This window comes from Prionailurus viverrinus, unplaced genomic scaffold (assembly GCF_022837055.1).
Source record: "Prionailurus viverrinus isolate Anna unplaced genomic scaffold, UM_Priviv_1.0 scaffold_51, whole genome shotgun sequence".
In the NCBI taxonomy this organism is placed as follows: domain Eukaryota; kingdom Metazoa; phylum Chordata; class Mammalia; order Carnivora; family Felidae; genus Prionailurus; species Prionailurus viverrinus.
Genome location: NW_025927614.1, coordinates 2148661 through 2166629, shown reverse-complemented (window position 1 = coordinate 2166629; position 17969 = coordinate 2148661). Strand labels below are relative to the sequence as shown.

The 17969-nt window shown below is 57.5% G+C and overlaps 1 long non-coding RNA gene across 5 annotated transcripts; it reads left to right on the top strand.

Annotated features, from left to right (window-relative positions):
* The first annotated feature begins 356 nt into the window (after positions 1–356).
* LOC125159586 (uncharacterized) lies at positions 357–10251 on the top strand. 5 transcript variants are annotated; one of them, XR_007149830.1, is made up of 5 exons: positions 357–673; positions 1533–2387; positions 2884–3209; positions 3697–3996; positions 5403–7077. It is a non-coding gene; the product is annotated as an uncharacterized LOC125159586 (long non-coding RNA). The 5 variants fall into 5 exon arrangements; XR_007149829.1 differs by lacking the exon at positions 357–673 and adding an exon at positions 1007–1185; XR_007149828.1 differs by lacking the exon at positions 357–673 and having other exon boundaries at positions 1244–1729; positions 2100–2387.
* The last annotated feature ends 7718 nt before the right edge of the window (positions 10252–17969 follow it).

Below are 17969 nucleotides of genomic sequence, written 5' to 3'. Positions count from 1 at the left end.
GGAAGGACAGGTAATTCTCAGAGAAGAAGGGCTGTGTTTGGTGAGCTCTCAGCATCGGTCCCTGTGTGGATCTGGGGGATGACAGACCCTTGGGGACTGGCTGAGCCCGATGGCACATGGGGCAGAGAGGGAGGTCGGGCTCATGGCTGGGTGGTCCTGGGGGGCCAGGTCCGCCCCTCGTGGTTCTGAGCTCCCAGAACCGAGGCAAGGGAGCCTTGCTCTCACCGCACACAGGGTCCTCCTAGGTCCTGGTCTTAGCATTTTCATGCATGATTTCCTTTCAAAACACCCAGCAGGTAGGTTTTACTTCCTCCATTTATCATGAGTTAACAGAGGCTCAGAGAGGTTAGGTGACATGCCCAAGGTCACACCGCTTTTAAATGACAAAGCAGAACTGGAACTTGCATCACCGGGGCTCCCCCGGCGGGCGGGAGCGGGACAACACACCCGTGCCCCCAGAGCCGGCCACTGCCCTCGGGCTTCTCCCTAAGGAGGTGGGCTGGTGCTCAACCCTGGAGCTTCGCTGTCCCTGTGTCGGCGGAAAGGACTCGGCTCCGGTGGTCCACTCAGGGGTGCGCGGGGAGCCCCTGGGAGACGGGCGGTCCTGGAGGGCAGCCGCCCCTCTGCGCCCCGGCGCCTCCGGTGCGTCTGCAGCAACATGGGGCATCCATCGGTAAGCTTTGATATCCATCATCTCTTGAAATGGCAATATTTTGGATGTGTTGAGTAAATAAGCTATATTAAAATTAACTCAGCCTGCCTCTTTGGTGTACTTTTATAACGTGACTACTAGTAAATTTAAAATTACTTGTGCGCCTCGCATTCCGTTTCCAGCGGCAGCGCTGCCTCCGCAGACTGGGATCCTCCCGCAGGAGGGCGCTGCCGGCGGAGGACTCGCCTCCACGCCAGTGTGGACGCTTCCGCAGGAAGCGGTTCGGGGGGGCTGCTCTCCCCGCCCCTCCCCCCTCCCCTGCATAACTGCCTCCCACCCAGGGAGGCAGCGGCCCTAACCCCCCCCCCCCCCCCGGAGGCAGATCCAGGTCTCCGGAATCACGGAATGTGTCCTCGACGCCGAGAGGCGCTTAGAGATGCGGGAGCCACGCGCGTCTGTGCAGGAACGCTGGCGGGCGAGGAGCACCTGCCGCCGCACCTCTGACCCCGGCCGGCAGAGCCCCGCCTGCAGGGGTGCGCGTCACCGGGACACGGCGTCTCCCAGGCCAGGGGCGGGGCGGGGCGGAGCGGAGCGAAGCGGAGGGGCCGAATCACCCGCGGCCCGCGTTGCCTGGCCAGGGCTCTCGGGCCGCGGTGGACGCCGCGCCGCCTGCACGCGGGCGCATGCGCCGCTGCCTCGGGCCGCGCGTGGGCTCGCTCGCGCGTGCGCCGCTCCCTCCGGCCGCGCGTGGGCTCGCTCGCGCGCCTTCCTCCCGGCGCGCGGCCCGCAGCGGACTCCCGCAGAGTTTCCGGGAGGACCGCAGGAAGCGCGCATGCTCTGCACCGGGCAAACTGTGTTCCTTTCCACTTCGGGACTGCAGGGGCTGGTTCGGTTCACGGAACTCGGAGGTTTTCCCCGCCCAGAGCTGATGCGCACAGTCGAACAAGAGCAACTCACGGAAGAGGTTGTTTTTGTAATTCGTTGCTGATCCCTTTTCTCCTCGTTCTGTGGGATTTTACCCAGCTGCTAGCCCCACTGAGCACCCGGCGATAGCTGGCAAACGTCATCTACAGCCGGGTAAGTGGGGACGAGGCGCTGTGGGCGCGGGAAAGCCGGTGGCTCGGGGGGCGTGGCCTCCAGAACCGCACCTGACGGCGGGAGCGCACGGAGCCGACGGGCAGCTGCAGGGGGCCGTGCACACTCCCGGGGCAGCCTGCTTCCCGCCGGCTTCTGCGGTCTTGCGGGGCCACAAACCCAGAGCTACAAACGCACTGGCCGCATTCCTGCGCGGTCAGACCGGGCCAGTCTGGACACCGGGAGCCCGGTGTCCTGAAGGCTCCCAGGAGCCAAGCCGTCACCAGCCTTGCAGTCCTGCCCCCGCCCCCACCCCACAACAATGGACGTCTGTGCTGTCCTTCCCGGCCCTCCCCTCCCTCCTTCCTGCCAGGAGCATCACCTCGAAGGGGGCAGGAGGGCTCCAGGTCAGAGACACGTCGAGGAGACCGCCTCTGCGTGCTGTCAGGACGGACTGGCTGTGCTGTGTAACACACACGCCCAAACCTGGAGGCTCACACAAGTCACCTGCGGTGGCCTCTGACCCCCACGGGCCTCATTCCTGGCGCCTGGTCTCAGGCAGGCCGCAGGTCCAGTCGGGAAGAAAGAACGCGGAGAATCAGGAACCAGCTTTTCAGTGTTCGCCCTTGGGTGACACATGGCCCTTCTGATGAAGGTCACGGTGAGGCGCGTGCCTGCTTCCTTTCAAGGGGGTGGGGGAGCAGACGCTGTGTCACAACTGAAGCAGAAAGGTGCGGGGCCCGGGCTGGGGGCTTCGGCCACGGAGGAGCACGCTCTGACCCTAGAAGGCACGGCGCGGGCGGCAGCTTGCAGTGGTTAAGGAGCCGCGGCGGTATTTGGGGCAGACGCTCATATTGCCCCACAGACGAGGACCCTGAAGCAGGGTGAGACCCCTCGGCCTCGACCAGATTCGATGCCTGGGCTTCCTTTGTGATGGAGACGGCGGTGGAGCTGGGGATGTGGGCGGGTGAGGAGAGCTGGGCTCTGGGCCTGGTGACATCTGGTCAGTGAGGTTGGCTGGAGGCAGCAAGGACACAAAGGAGGGCAGGAGGGTGAGAGCCAGCAGAGGAGTGACTCCGTTCGTGCGACTGGATAACATTTCTCAGATGCTTCCTTTTTAAAAGTGAAGCAGAATACAATTGATTTTATTTTTATAGGCAAGAAATGTGCACGGCACTGAGGACCCCAGAGTACCACCCGGTGCTCAGTGAGACGCAGGTCAGGGTCCATCCCTGATCCTAACCACAGACTCAGCTTTTGCCAAGTCCTCCTGGTCCTGCGGGTGTTGGTCCCGTCAGGAACGAGTTTGGACAGCAAGAAAGAGGCCGGCCTTCTTTTTTTCTGTGAGCTCGGTGACTCTTGTCCCGTGCAGGATCTGTTCACACCACACTCGTCCCTCTGGCCCATCACCTGCACCCAGCCTGGGCTGGTCCAGGCTCAGCTTCCGTGTCTCTGGAGCCTGGCCCAGGATGAGGGAGCCAAGGTGTGCTTCCCCGGGTCCCCTGTGCCAGGGACACAGGGCTACGCTCCCCCGGGGGGTCTGGCCCCAGATCAGGAGGACGGGGTGGTTCCCCATGCCCCCCACGCCCCAAGAAAGGACACAGGGCTCCACTCCCTGGAGACTGGCCCAGGACCTGGAGGAGGGCGGTGTTCCCCATGCTGACCCACTGGAAGGTGACCCCGCGTGTGTGCTCTGAAGGGCCCTGCCATCTGCAGTGGAGATGGGTGTGCACAGACCCGTACTGACACTTCCCGTTGGCCCTGCTCTGTCATGCTCTGTTGGGACCTCGTGTCCTCCTGCGGACCCAGCGGACCTGTCCCGAGTGCGGGTGTGCTCCCGCCCTTCCCCATGCTTCACAGACCCGCACTCTCCACCCGAGGCTCACAGCTCCCCTGGTGGCCCCCACGCCCTCTCTGCACCAAATCCAGCCCCCCACACACTGCCTTCCTGACTTCCTCCCTTTTCCCAGCCTCTTTCACCATCCGTCCATCCAAGTGGCAGTGGCCTCCTAAGTGTAAGCCAGTGACATCCAGCTGCATCTGGAAACTCAGCCCCGGGACAAAGTCCAGATCCCCTCAGAGGACCCAGCAGAGGACCCGCCAGCCGGCAGGGCTCCCCGTTTCTCCTGGACACCCTTCCCTCCGCCGCCGACCCTGCCTCCCTACATCTCTCTCCACCGAGTCAGTGCTTTCCTATTTCCACCACGGTTGAGTGAATACGGTCCCCACGGCCACATGTGGAGATGATGCGGCAGGGAGCGTCTGTGGAGGTAACTGGGGCTAAGGGAGCCAATGGGGGGACCTGCGTCCTCATGAGAAGACAGACACACAGAGCTACCCCCCCCCCCCCCCGGGCACAGGGGAGGCGGGGAGAAGGCACTGTCCCAGGTGACAGCGCTCACCTCTGGGACCTGGCCCTGCCCCTCGCCTCAGGTCCCACCTCGGGTCCTGAGAAGTGTGTGGGCTCTGCTGGCTGCCCTCCCGAGCACCGTGCGGGTACCTGTGGGGCTGGGAGCTTCAGGGAAACCACACCTCTGCGTGTATTCTAGGGGGGCCGGGGGAGTGACAGCTGGAGAGAAGCTCCCACCCAGGGTGTGGCCTGGTGGGGGGGGGGGGGGGATCGAGGAGGGAAGCCAGAGATGAAGCTGGATGTTGTGTTGAACGAGAGAGGGGAGACACAAAGTGGAGGAATTGTTGAGGGAGAAGGACTTAGAGATCTGGAACATTTGAGAAACCGTGTCCCGGAGAGAACACTGAGCAGGTGGCTGGGCGTCCACGGAGCCAGGGGCAGGCAGGGCTGTGCTGGCAGCCGCGGGTTCACTAAAGGGACACGCAGGTGACACAAAGGGAGGCTACCAGGTCCCCAGACTCTCCGGGTCGGTCGATGGGTACCCCACTGCCACCGTGCGTCACCCTTCAAGCAGAGACTGACCCTGATCTGTGGGTCCTCTGGCGTGGCCATCCCCACTCTTCCTGGACCACGGACACTCCCACATGTGGCTCCATCTACCTCCCTGAGCTGCAGGCCCGGAACAGCACCCACGGCTTCTGGGGGCCCACTGGGCCGAGGGTTGGGGACCCCAGAGACGGAGCCCCAGGGCCTGCGCAGGAAGATACCAAGGAGGCCCTGTGGGGGCGGGGCCATCTGTGGCTGAGCCCGCCCTCACTGGTTACAGGGAAAAGAGGACCGGAGAAATTGAAAAAAAAACGTGCCACCAACCCATGGGAGAGGGGAAGGAAAAAAAAAAAGAGGTTAGAGTGGAAGAGAGCCAAAGCATAAGAGACTCTTAGAAACTGAGAACAAACTGAGGGTTGATGGGGGGTGGGAGGGAGGGGAGGGTGGCTGATGGGTATTGAGGAGGGCACCTTTTGGGATGAGCGCTGGGTGTTGTATGGAAACCAATTTGACAATAAACTTCATATATTGGAAAAACAAAAACGTGCCACCAGCATTTCGGGCAGGCTGTGTTTGGTGAGCACAGGCTGGCCAGCCCTCCTCGGTGCCCAGGCCGCTGCTGCCCATAGCTGCCCGGCCAGGCTCCACATTACCCAGAAGCTGATTTCCAAACTAGCAGAGCAGCCTGAGCAGGCCATGGCCTCGGGCACAAAGGCCCTGAGGGGCTGATGGGGCCCAGGGGCCCACAAGGATAAAGCTGAGACTTGATTCTGTTCCCAGGACGTTGGAGGCGGTGCTACAAAACCTGCAGCCTTCAAGTCTTTCCACCGCCCTCTGGCGCCCTCTGGTGACAGACTGCAGACGCCCGCTTGAGGCCAAACCCCTTTCCTGTTTTGGAGTGAAGACAGACCTGGCCCAGCAGGAACTGACGTCCTGAGAGGAGGGGCGGGGAGGGGGCACCGTCACTCAGGCCGGGACCGGGGCCAGGGCAATCGCTGAGTGCATGTGCTGGGGGCCAAGTGGAGCTGAGCCCCTGTGGGGGCAGCGACACTGGCTGGCCCTACTGGGTGGGGCTTCCCCTCCTTTGGATGCTCCCCTTTCCTTTGCTGGCGTTCAAATATGGCTGCCTGCCCCCCACCCCTCAGCAGCCGGCTCGCTCCCCCAGAAGAGACTGCGTCCACCTCTGCACCTCCTTCCAGCCTCAGCGATATAACAGCCAGAGGGACTGACTCAGAAGTCCATGGAGCAGTCCAGGCCACTGGCTTCAGAGAATCCAGATAAGCTTAGAACCTGTCAGCACACTTGAAAATCACTTAGAAGACTGAGGCATGAGGAAATAGACGCTCTGAATACTAGTTACTAGTAAGGAGATTGGCTCAGGGATCAAAAACCTCCAGCAGACAAAAGTCCAGAACCAGATGGCCTCACCGGGGAATTCCACCGAACATCAAAGGAGGGATTAACACCAATCTTTCCCAAAATCTTCCAAAAAATAGAAGAAAGGGTGGGGGGAACACTTAAAAATCCATTCTGAGTCCAGCATTACCCTCATACCAAAGCCAGACAAGGACGCGAGAAGAAAAGAATCCCACAGGCCAGGGTTTCTGAACATAGATTTTAAAAAATCCTCAAATTGTCAGCAAACAAACTTGAGCAACACTTTCAAAGGATCACACACACCATGATCAAGCGGGATTTATCCCTGGAATGCACGGATAGTTCAACATCTGCAAATCAACATGGTACATTAAATGAAGGTTAAAAATCACATCATCATCTCGATACGTGTTGCAGAAAAAGCATTTGATGAAACTCAACACCCGTGCATGATAAAAAGTTTCAACAAAGTGAGAATAGAGGGAACACACAGCATAATAAAGGCCATGTATGAGAAGGCCACAGCTAATGTCACACTCAGCTGTGAAAAGCTGAGAGCTCTTCCTCGAAGATCAGGAATAAGACAGGGATATCTGGTCTCAACACTCCTGTTCAATGCACTACTGGAAGTCCTAACCACAGTAATCAGGCCATATGAAACACACAAGGCATCCAAATTGGAAAGGAAGAAGTAAAACTGTCACTGTTTGCAGATGACATGATACTTATATAGGATACCCTGAAGACACCCACCCCAAAACCGTTAGACCCAATCAACAAATTCAGTGGTGTTGCAGGTTACAAAATCAATACACACAAATCTGTTGTTTCCATATACTGATATGATAAACAATCGGAAGAAAAATTAACTGTCATTTACAATTGCATGAAAAACAATAAGATACTCAGGAATAAATTTAACCAAGGAGGTGAGATATCTGTACGTGAAAAGCGATAAGACATTGATAAAAAAAAAAAAAAAAAATGAAGACACAAATGGAAAGCTATACCACATTTATGCATTGAAAGAATTAATATTGTTAAAATGTCCACATTATCTAAAGCAGTCTACAGATTTGATGCAATCCCTATCAAAATTCAAAGGGCATTCTTCACAGAAATAAAACAGACCATCCTAAAATTTGTATGGAACCACTTAAGGCCCCAAATAGCCAAAGTAATCTTGAGGAAGAAGAAGCAAGCTGGAGGCATCACATTCCCCAATTTCAATCTGTATTACAAAGCTACAGTAATAAAAATAGTATGGTACTGGCATAAAAGTAGACACATAGATCAATGGAATAGAATAGAGACCCCAGAAATAAACTCACACATATACAGTCAACTCGCGACAAAGGAGGCAAGAACACACGATGGGGGAAAGGGCAGTCTCTTCAGTAAATGGTGCTGGGAAATTGGACAACTGCATGGAAAAGAAGACCCCTATCTTCCCCCATACACAAAAATTCACTTGAAATCGATCAAAGACTTGAAAGTAAGACCTGAAACCATAAAACTCCTAAAAGAAAACATAGGTGGTAAGCTCCTTGACATTGTTATCTTGGATTTTCTGGATTTGACACTAACAGCAAAAATGACAACAAAATAAACAAGGGGACCACATCAAACTAAAAAGCTTCCGCCGAGCAGAGGAAACCATCAACCATCAACCTACAAAATGGGGGAAAAAATACTTGTAAATCATGTGTCCAATAAGGGTCTCACATCCAAAATGTGTAAAGAACTTATAAAACCTAATAGCGAGGAAACAAAAATTCGATTAAAACAGGGACAGAGGAACTAAACAGACATTTTCCAAAGAAGACATCCAGATGCCAACAAACCCATGAAAAGATGCTCAACATCACTGATCATGAGGGACATATAAATCAAAACCACAAGGAGGTGCCACTTCACACCTGTCAGAATGACTAAACTCAACAGCACAAGAAACAACAGGTGTTGGTGAGGATGTGGAGAAAGGAGAACCCTCTTGCCCTGCTGGTGGGAATGCAAACTGGTGCAGCCACTCTGGGAAACAGCGTGGAGGTTCCTCAGAATATTAAAAACAGAACCACCCTACAACCCGGCAATTGCACTACGGGGTATTTATTTGAAGAAAACAGTAACAGTAACTCAAAAAGATGCCTGACTCCTCTGTTCACTGCACTATTATTTACAGTAGCCAAGATATGGAAGCAGCCCAAGTGCCCGCTGACAGAAGAATGGATAAAGAAGATGCAGTGTGTATATACATATACAAACCTAAAAAGAATGACATCTTGCCATTTGCAACGACATGGAGGGGACCTTGAAGGTATTACGCTAAGCGAAATAAGTCAGACAAAGACAAATACTGCATGATCTCACTTATCTGTGCAATCTAAAAAAATAAAGTAAAATAAACTCATAGATACTGAGAACAGATTGGCGGTTACAAGAGACGGGGGCGGGGAGTAGGCAAAATGGGTGAAGACCATCAGATGGTACAAAACTTCCAGTTATGAGGGAAATAAATCCTAGGGACACCATGGCGACTGCAGGTGATAACACCGTATTGTATATTGGAAAGCTGCTAAGAGAATAGACCTTAAATGTTGTCATCACAAAAACAAATTGTCACCGTGTGCCCAGTGAGGGATGGTAAATAAACTTAGCGGTGGTTATTTCACATATTTCAAATCGTTATGTTGTACACTAACTGATACAACGTTTTAGGTCAGTTACTTCGCAGAATGATTTAGTTCCACCTTAAGAAGTGTTAGGGTGGGGCGCCTGGGGGGCTCAGTTGTTTAAGCTACCGACTTCAGCTCAGTCATGATCTCACAGTTCTTGAGTTCGAGCCCCGCGTCAGGCTCTGTACTGACAGCTCAGAGCCTGGAGCCTGCTTCGGATTCTGTGTCTCCCTCTCTCTCTGCCTCTCCCCCACTCGCACTCTGTCTCTCTCTCAAAAGTAAATAAACATTAAAAAAAATTCTTTTTTAAGAAATACAAGGGCTCCAGGAAACTAACGGCATCGCGGACGTGAGTTAGTAGGGAGCGGCTGCAGCCGGGGTGCAGGCTCCTTCTTACCCTGAGCACCACCGGCTCTCGCTGCAACACAGAGCTCGCCCCCGTGGCTCACACGGCAGTCTCAAACACGATGCCAGCTCCCCTCGCTTTCCTCAACTTTCTCTTCTCCAGGCTGACTCACTGGGCCCCTCCCTTCTGGGGAGACAGGCTTTGGGGGCCTGGGCTGCCCCGAGGCCAGCCCACCATGGAGAGTGCTCCACAGCCATCCTGTGCCCGTTCAGGGTGCATTGTCAGAAGCCCTCGAAAGGAGCATTTGCCCCAAGACGGCTCCTTCCTCACCGGCAACGGCGTCTGCATCATGCGGCACCAGACACAGCTCTCGTGGGCCCTGGGAGCCAGGATCCCTGGGGGCCTCAGAAGATGTGCGCTTCTCAGCGAGGCTCGGAATCGCTGCCAAGAGGGATTAGCCCTTGAATCCATCGGCGATGGGCGTTTGCCTTGTTGACCTTCAGTGTCATTGCTGGAGGCACAGGTCACTGGGCCCACCCCCAGGCCCTACCCAGCTGGCCTTGGAAAGCCTGAGAACCCGCATTTCGACAAGTTCCTGGGGACCCTGCTCTGAGAAGGACTGGACGCGGACTCGTGAGGGTTTCACGGTGGGATAGGGGTGTGGCCAGGACTGAGCTCAGCAGGTCAGGAGAGCAGCCAGAGAGGAGGTCCCGGAGGCCCCACCTGGACCGATTCAGGAGGCTCCCTCGTGCAGCCCAGCTTCAAAGTAACCCCAGCTGATTCCTGTTAACCTTGCTGCACTCAGACTCAGAATTAGATGATCGTGTGTATCGCTGTGTACGTGCACGTGTGCGCAGGCAGGTTTGCTGGGTCACACCTCCTGTGGACGATACCGTGCTGAACAACGTGCCTAAACCTCCACGTTTCCTGCAGCTGTGTTTCCCCGAGTTCCTGATTCCGGTGAGGCTGACATTGGACGGTCCCGGCCAGAACCCCAGGACGCCGCCCTCACTGCGCGACCCTATTCAGAAAGCGGGAACACGGGTGGTCCTCGGGCAGGCGGGGTCCCAGACTGGCGGGTTGGGGCATGCCCACCCACTGCCTGACGTGTAGAAAAAACAGAAATGTGCTCTAGATACTTAACAATTAATTTAAAAGTTTAAACTTTCGGGGAGCCTGGGTGGGCGACCGACTTCAGCTCAGGTCATGATCTCATGGTCTGTGGGTTCGAGCCCCGCATCGGGCTCTGTGCTGACAGCTGGAACCCTGGAGCCTGCTTCAGATTCTGTGTCTCCCTTTCCCTCTTCTCCTCCCCACTGTGTTCTATCAAAAATAAATAAACATTTAAAAAAAACCCAAAAGTTTAAACTTCCGTGTTTATAGCTGCAGAGAGCTGCCCGGGGCCCAGGCTCCAGGTTGCTCTGGCGGGCGAATGGGGGCCGCTGTATGATGACAGCCCACGCCACGTCTCAGGACTCACGGGGTGGACACGATACGTGTATTTCCCTCCAGTGCTCCCATGTGGCCCCGCTGTCTGTGGTTCTTCCTGAAAGTGAGTGAGCCTGAGGCGGGGGGAGCCGTGCAACCCAGGGTTTCTGGGCTTTAAACTGTGTGTTAGAATATTTTTAATCTTTTGTTTTTGTTTTTGTTTTAGAGAGAGAGTTGGGGGGGAGGGGCAGAGGGAGAGAGAATCAAAAGCAGTCAGTAGGTAGGCACTGGGGGGGGGGCCAGCGGGGGAGGGGGAGGACCCTCGAGGCCCTGAGGATGCAGGTCTGCGCTGATCGCCGTGCTGCTGTCTTGGAGGCTGGCTGGCCTCCATCTGCCTGTGAACAAGCCGAGTCTACACGGGGACAAGGACAGGCAGGAGTGTGGACCCTTGGAAATGAAGGCCACAGGGACCCCAGGGGTCCAGCCAGTAGGGGCGCCAAAGCAAACCCTCCTGCTGGCATAAAGGGCTCTCTCTGGTTCAGTTCCACAGAGTGAGCGAGTCAGCTTAGACGTCTCCAAATACAGAGGTGGGACAGTGATGCCAGGACCCCTACCTCGGTGTGCCCGCAAGCTGTGGGCCTGGAGCTCTGAGAGGAAGCCCTGGCACCTCGCAGGGAAGAAGGCGGACCTGAGCGGGCGGCCTGAACTAAAATGCATCCAAGTTAGTTGCACCCGTTTCCTTTCATGCTTTTACCTGGCTACCAGGACGCTCACAATGGCACACAGGCTCACGCTGCATTTCCGCTGGACAGCACCCAGCTGGGCCCACAGGGGCGTTGGTGGGCTTGCTGAAAAAGGGCCAAGGATGAGGAGAGAAGCCCCGGACCCCTCGGTCTCCGCCGCACACAGGCCGGCACTGAGGCGGAGGACAGGCCTCCCCTGTGACGCCGCTGCAGCCCCGGCTTGTGTGTCCCGTCGGGAGAATCAGGATGGACAGCCCTGTGGCCGCGGGCCTCCAGCCCAGCCTGTCGGGGCTCGTGGCCGGGTGTGTGTCCCCCCTGCCAGACTGCAGGACGGACAGCCAGGGAACCCAAGACCGCCGCCCACAGACAGTGGAGAAGGGATCCAAGAGGGAGGAGGGGGCAGGGGAAGGGCCGGCCCACCACAGCCCACCAACCCCTTCGCCCTCGCGATGCTTGTCACGCTGTCAGCCTGGCGGCCTCCTGGAGGAAGCGGGGCCACCCTGTACCCTGAGACCCCACCAGCGCTGCGGCCTGGACCCTCCTAGACCGGCTGTCGCCACACAGGGGCTCCAGGACGGCTCGCTCACCTGCCGCAGGCCTGTGGCGCCCCCCCTCGTCCGCACCTTCCGTGCTCCCTGTGAGCTGGGCTCCCCCACCCCCCGCAGCCCCGCGCTCAAGCCGCGGTTCTCCCAGCCTCTGCCCCGCCAGCCCCGCTCCACTTCTCGCGAGGCGGCAAAGCGCGGCTCCTGAAAACGTGAACCGCCTCGCTCAGCGTGTTTGCGGGACGTACCGCCCAGCACGCTCTGCACGGTCCCGGCGCCGGGCAGACAGCGTTAGGCAAAGGGGAACCCCGGGGAACCCCGAGCCCGCCCCGGCGCCGCGCCCTCGAGGCCAGGCCGTCGACGGCGGGCCTGTCAGGCGGCGACCGGGGCCTCAAGGGCAGCAACGCCGCCCGGGGCTGGAGCCACACGCGACTCCCAGCGACGCGGAGCAGAAGCCGGCAGGTAGGCCTCGCGCGTGAATCCGGGGGAGGTGGGCCCCGGGGCCGGAGAGGGGACCCCGGTGACGCCTGGGGGCGATGAGCCTCCCCCGACGTGGGCCGGCCGCGGGCCGAGGAGTGGACCGTGGGCCAGGGCAGCCGCGGAAGCACCTCGAGCCCGTGAGCCGGGCTGTGGCGCCGCGTGGGGTTCACAGCCACGGCGGTGGCCGGCCGGGGCTTCGGGGACAGGGATGGGGCGTGTGGAACGTGAGGTGTGAGGGGTCCGGACACGTGTCCCCAGGGTCCCAGCGGCCGTCTCCCTAGGAGCGTCCCCGTGCGTCCAGGGCCACCCCGCAGGCCCTCTCCAGAGCCTGGGGGGAGGCCCGCTGGTGTGACAGTCGCTGCTCCAGAACGGAGGCGGCGGCCAACTCTGGCCGGCGAGGTGAGAACTCTCCGGGCGGCTCTGACATTGTCGCTAGCACCCGGCCGTAACGTGGGTGCCCACGGCGCTCTGCCCCGCGTGAGGAGGTGGGCCCTGATGGGGGGCTCGGACCCCTTGGGGGCACCCTGGGGACACCTTGAGCTCGGCACCGCCCGCTCAGCCCCAGGGACTATGTGTGTCTCCAGGACGTGGAGCCCCGACAGTGACAGTGCGGTCGGGTGGGCCTGCCGGAGGGGGAGGGGGGGGGCGGGTGGGAAGCCTCGGAAGGGACGGTGGAGGCTCCCAGAGCGCAGAGGTCACCGTGACCGGCCAACACTGAGACCCGATCTGCCCAGTGGCCCCTCCACCCGCACTCATGACCCCTGCGCTCTATAAAAGCCACCAAACTCCCCCCGCCCTGCCCCCCGCTTTGGTCTGGGCAGCTTTGGGTGGAACCCGCACACGCTGCCCACAGAGGCTGCCGGGACGGCACCCAGAACAGCCAGACCCTGCTCCCGGGACAGGTGGGGACACCGGGATGTGGTTCTCCAGGTACAGGATCCTGGTGGCCAGGACCCTATGGACAGACCGGCCGCCTCACATCTGGGTGGTTTCAGGTCACCCACAAGTCTCTCTTAGACACCTGGGTAGTCACATGTCTACACTGTCCCCCCTGTACACACCATCCACCCTCAGACACCCAGCTGGTCACTCGTCTACACCATCCACCCTCAGACACTTGGATGGTTACTCGTCCACACCATCCACTCCCTCAGATGCCTGGACAGTCACTCGTCTACACAGTCCACCCTCAGGCACCCTTGTGGTCACTCATCCACACTGTCCTCCCTCTGTCAGCTGATGGTCATCGTCCACACTGTCCACCCTCAATCAGCTGGATGGTCACTCGTTGACTGTCCACGAAACCAGGTCCATGCAATCTCTGGGCTGTCTTGTGTTCTCCCGACCCTGCCCCTATCTCGGACCCGTCCCCCCGACAGTTCCCAAGGGCAGCTGGCTCCGCCTCACGTCTTCTCCCAAAACCATCCACCAGGCCGTGGCTCCTCACTCACCTGCACCCAGCACACGGGCCCCCTGAACTGAACACGGTGGCCACGGCTCCACGCGCCATGCTTGGTTCCAGCCAACAGGGACATCCCGGGACCCGGGACGTGGGATCAGGCCGCCCGCACCTGCTGGCAGCGGAGGGACGACGTGCCAGGGAACCTCGCCGCCGCTGGCTGGGTCCGGGGTTCAGGCGCTGGCGGTACCACTTCAAGTGCTCGCCGCGTCTTCGTCGTCACGGTATGAGGCGGGCACCATGGAAATCCACTAAGCCGAACGGACCAGGGGCACCGATTAACGTGCTGGTTACCTGTGAGAAGAGACTCCGGAAGAGACCGCTCTGGCCAACATACCTGCAGCCACGGTATGTCCTTGAAAGACACTGATGTCCTTGAAACGGCCTGCGACCTGGACCTTAAGCATCCAGCAGGTTAGAAGCCCTGGAAGGCAAGGAGAAAAGGAACAGAGGAGCTCACGGAAAACACACAGCCCCAGCGCACAGATTCCTTTGTGTGTGAATGGTCTGCGTGCACCAGGTCACAGCCGGGACTGGCAGCTGTGAGCCGAGATAAAGGGTCCAGAAGGTGCACCTCACCGGCATTATGGGAAACGAAAAGCAGGAACGGTACATCAACGTCCAGTAAAGTAAGATGTCAGAGCCTGGGAACCAAGAGGGAGATTACTGAATGGTCACAGGACAGATCCCACGAGAAGACACAGCAATCCTGAAGTGCCCAAACACAGGTGCCCAAAGTACCCCGACCGAGCGCCACCGGAGCTGGAAGGCGCGAGCCCCCGGGAGCAGGTGTGCAGACAGGTGCACCCCTACAGCTGGGGAGGATCCGGGGGCTCCTCCCTGCGCTCTCCCCCAGGCTCCGAGGACGGTCCCGCGGCAGACCGCCGCCAGGTCGCCCATGTCGTACGGTGTTCTCTGACCACAACGGAACCAGACCGGGAGCCGGTGACACAGAGACAACGGGAAACTGTCCCACCACCTGGAGCGAAAGGACACGCTTGTACATACTCACCTGGCCAAAGAATGTAGAAGTACAAAGAGCTGGGACTCAGCTCACAGGGACATTTACAGCAGGGAGCACCTGCCTCAGAAGGGACTATAAACCAACCACCTTAAATCCTAAGGAAGCGGGAAGAGAAGAGCAAATCAAAGCCAAGCAGGAGGAAGGACAGGTGCAGCGTTACTGACCTACAGTCATGCCCACCTGACTTGGGCACCGGTCCTGGGGCTTCTGGCGTGTCTGCCTGCTTCTCCCTCGTGACCTGACTGCCCATCACCCACAAGCACCTTTTGACCATGAATTCCCGACAACGACCCTCTGCGTCCTTACCACCCCCCACCCTGAACCCCAAGTTCATGGAAGGAGAGTCAGTAGGAAGAAATCTTCATTTGACTTTGCAAACTAGGCCCAAGCTCTCAGAACCTTGTCCCAGGATGAAGTGACTCCTGGTGTGGTTTTCAGCGGGGCGCTCCTGCGGCAGCCTGGTCTCCAGTCTAGCGGCCAGGGGCTGGGATGCCGCCTTTGCCAGGAGGCCACCCAGGGTCCCTCAGAGCCACAGTGTGGGCAGGTGCCGCCAGCCCTGAGGGCCAGACCTAACCCCGCACGTTCCCGCCCTCGTTGTGGCTGCAGGGAGCAGACCTGCAGTCACTAACAAAAGGTGCTACTCTAGCGCTGTGTACCGTGGACAGCACTGCTGCCCTGAAACCTTGGCCACGTTTGGCGCGGACGCCCTGCCTGCTGCTGCCTCTCACATCCATTCCTACACTTGGACGTGGCGACTCCAGTCTTTTTGTGCCAGATGCACGGCAGGCTACGGGGGAGGCCCTTCTCCAGCGTCATTGCTGCTGCAGGCAGCGTCATTGCGTCATTGCCCGGGACAGGCTCTCTATCCTTTTGGTGGCTCCCAATTGTCTGGGAGCTGAGACCCAGCAATCTGGGCCACACAGCTGGGCCTCTTCAGAAGCCCCGATGCTGCTGGCGCTGTGTGCGTACTGGGCACGCGTCCTACGTCCTGTGGCTGGGGCGGAAGAGCCAGTGCTCTGTGAGACGAATGGCCGCCCCCGGGGGGCACCCGCTTTGCTTCTCAATGTTCTGGAGGGTCCTCGCACACTGCGTGCGGAGCCTCTGTACTGACGGGGTCATTGCAATGACGAGTCATGAGTTTCAGCTAGGCAAGGTGGCCACCGTGGCTCAGAGAAAATCTGGTTTAGGAGGAATCCAGGCATTGGGGGCCCTTGCCATGCCAGGGACACCCCCTGATGGCTGCATCTCCCCATCTCCCGGACACACAATTGCGAGCCCTTGCTACGGAAAGCCTTTCCTCCCTTGGTCAGCTAGCAGGCGGCCTCTCCTGGTACCCCCACCCGAACCCTGAGGGCCCAAGCGACCGCCCTTTCCTTGTGACTCTCCGGCCCCCTTCAGCTCAGAGCAGGACTGTGGGGGCACGGGGGCCAGGCCCACCTGGCGAACACCCAACGCACTAGCCACGCCCCACAGCCTCCGGTTCCGCAGACACGCAGAACCTGAGGGGGGAGGCCGGTTGTTCTGTTTTCCGTTTCCTCCTCCCTGCCTCTGCGTGGTGGGCCAGAACAGTGTGTCAGAGGGAGGGGCCCCAGAGAGCCCGGTGTAAGACCACGACAGGCCACTAGGCAAAAACAGGGCTCACAGCTCATCAGGCCCCACAACCTGTGGCCATCTGCTGGTGGCACTTCTTCAACCGTCACTTTTACTCCACGATTCAGGACAACACAGGACTTTGATGTTAGTAAGAGATGTGGATGTACCAAGGCACACAATGCAACAACTTCAACTTCTTGGGGAAGGAGGGCTTAAATGCTGGGGCCCAGCTCTCGCACCCTCCCACAGCCACGAAAGCACAGGCCTCGGCTGGCCTGCTGGCCCAGGTGAGCAGCACGTGGTGACGAGGTCCGTGTACCCCCCACACATCCGTGAGCAAGTATGGCCAAGGGTCGGCAGAGACACTGGGAGGAAGCTACATCAGCCAATCCTGATGTGTGATTGTCATTTCAAGCCATCGGGTTTTGGGGGGCTATATGGAAACAGCAAAGCAACTCATTGCCCTATTTCTTCCAAGTTTTCTAGGCTAGTGCTGTGCACAAAGAATACATACTCAATAAATAGTTTGTCAATTTAACAGACATTTATTGAGCATCTATTATGTTGCAGACAGTGTACTAAGAACAGAGGGTACAGAGGTGGTCAGGATGGGCTCACTTTCTGCCTTCGTGGAGCACATTCAATCACTGCTGCAAGGAGTTCCATGAAAGCAATTCCTAGCAATGCCGAATGATGGCTGAACGAAACCCTATGGTGTTAGCACTAAGAAACAGAACTATAGACAGTGAAGGACAGAGCGCCTAGACAACACGCATGCACCTGCAGGGCTTCTCTAAATAACAAGACTGGCATCACACATCATGGAGGATAACAAGTGACACGGAGAAAAGATACTCTCCGTATGGCGAAAGCAGAATTAGGTTCTTACCCCAGACCATACACACACACACAGGCCAGCAATTCCAAACAGATTGGGCGCACGCACACACGCACACGCACGCACGCACACAGATTATCCTTACGCCTGCAGAGTAGGGAAATACTTCATAAACAAGACCAAGACGCTAGAACTGTAAAGGAGAAGATTGATAAATTTTACTACATGATAATTAAAAACTGTAAGATAAAACATACTCTAAAAAAGTTAAGACAACTGGTAGAGATTGAGGGGAAAAATTTGTAACATACATAACAGACAAAGAATTAATAGCCAGAACAGATCGAGAACACCACGTCAGTAAGAAAAAGGTAACGCCGCAGAAAAATGGGAAAAGGATATGAACAGGCAGTTCACAGACGAGGAAAATCAGTCCATTAACATCTAAGTAGACCTGTGTGCATCAACTCGGTAATACACTAACACGTTCGTCCATTCAGCCTTGAGCAACGCTGGCATCACCGGTATTTAGGGATAAGTCAATTACTTTGTTTCTGAGGCTCACATCTGATTTGAGAACCACAAGGACCCATCATCAAGCAACTCTATGGGAACACCTCAGGGGAGACAGGCCATTTAACAAGAAACAAAAGATCCCGACATAGGGTATTTACCTTTGTGGCAAATGTTGGATTTAATACTCCCCCAAGTGCCTTAAACCACTGCACCCGGGGGTACCCTCACGCTGCAGACGCTCAGTGTGCGAGGCACCACGATGACCCAAACACAAGTTGGAGGCAACCAACCATGTTTCATTCTCTATATATACACTAATGGGAAGA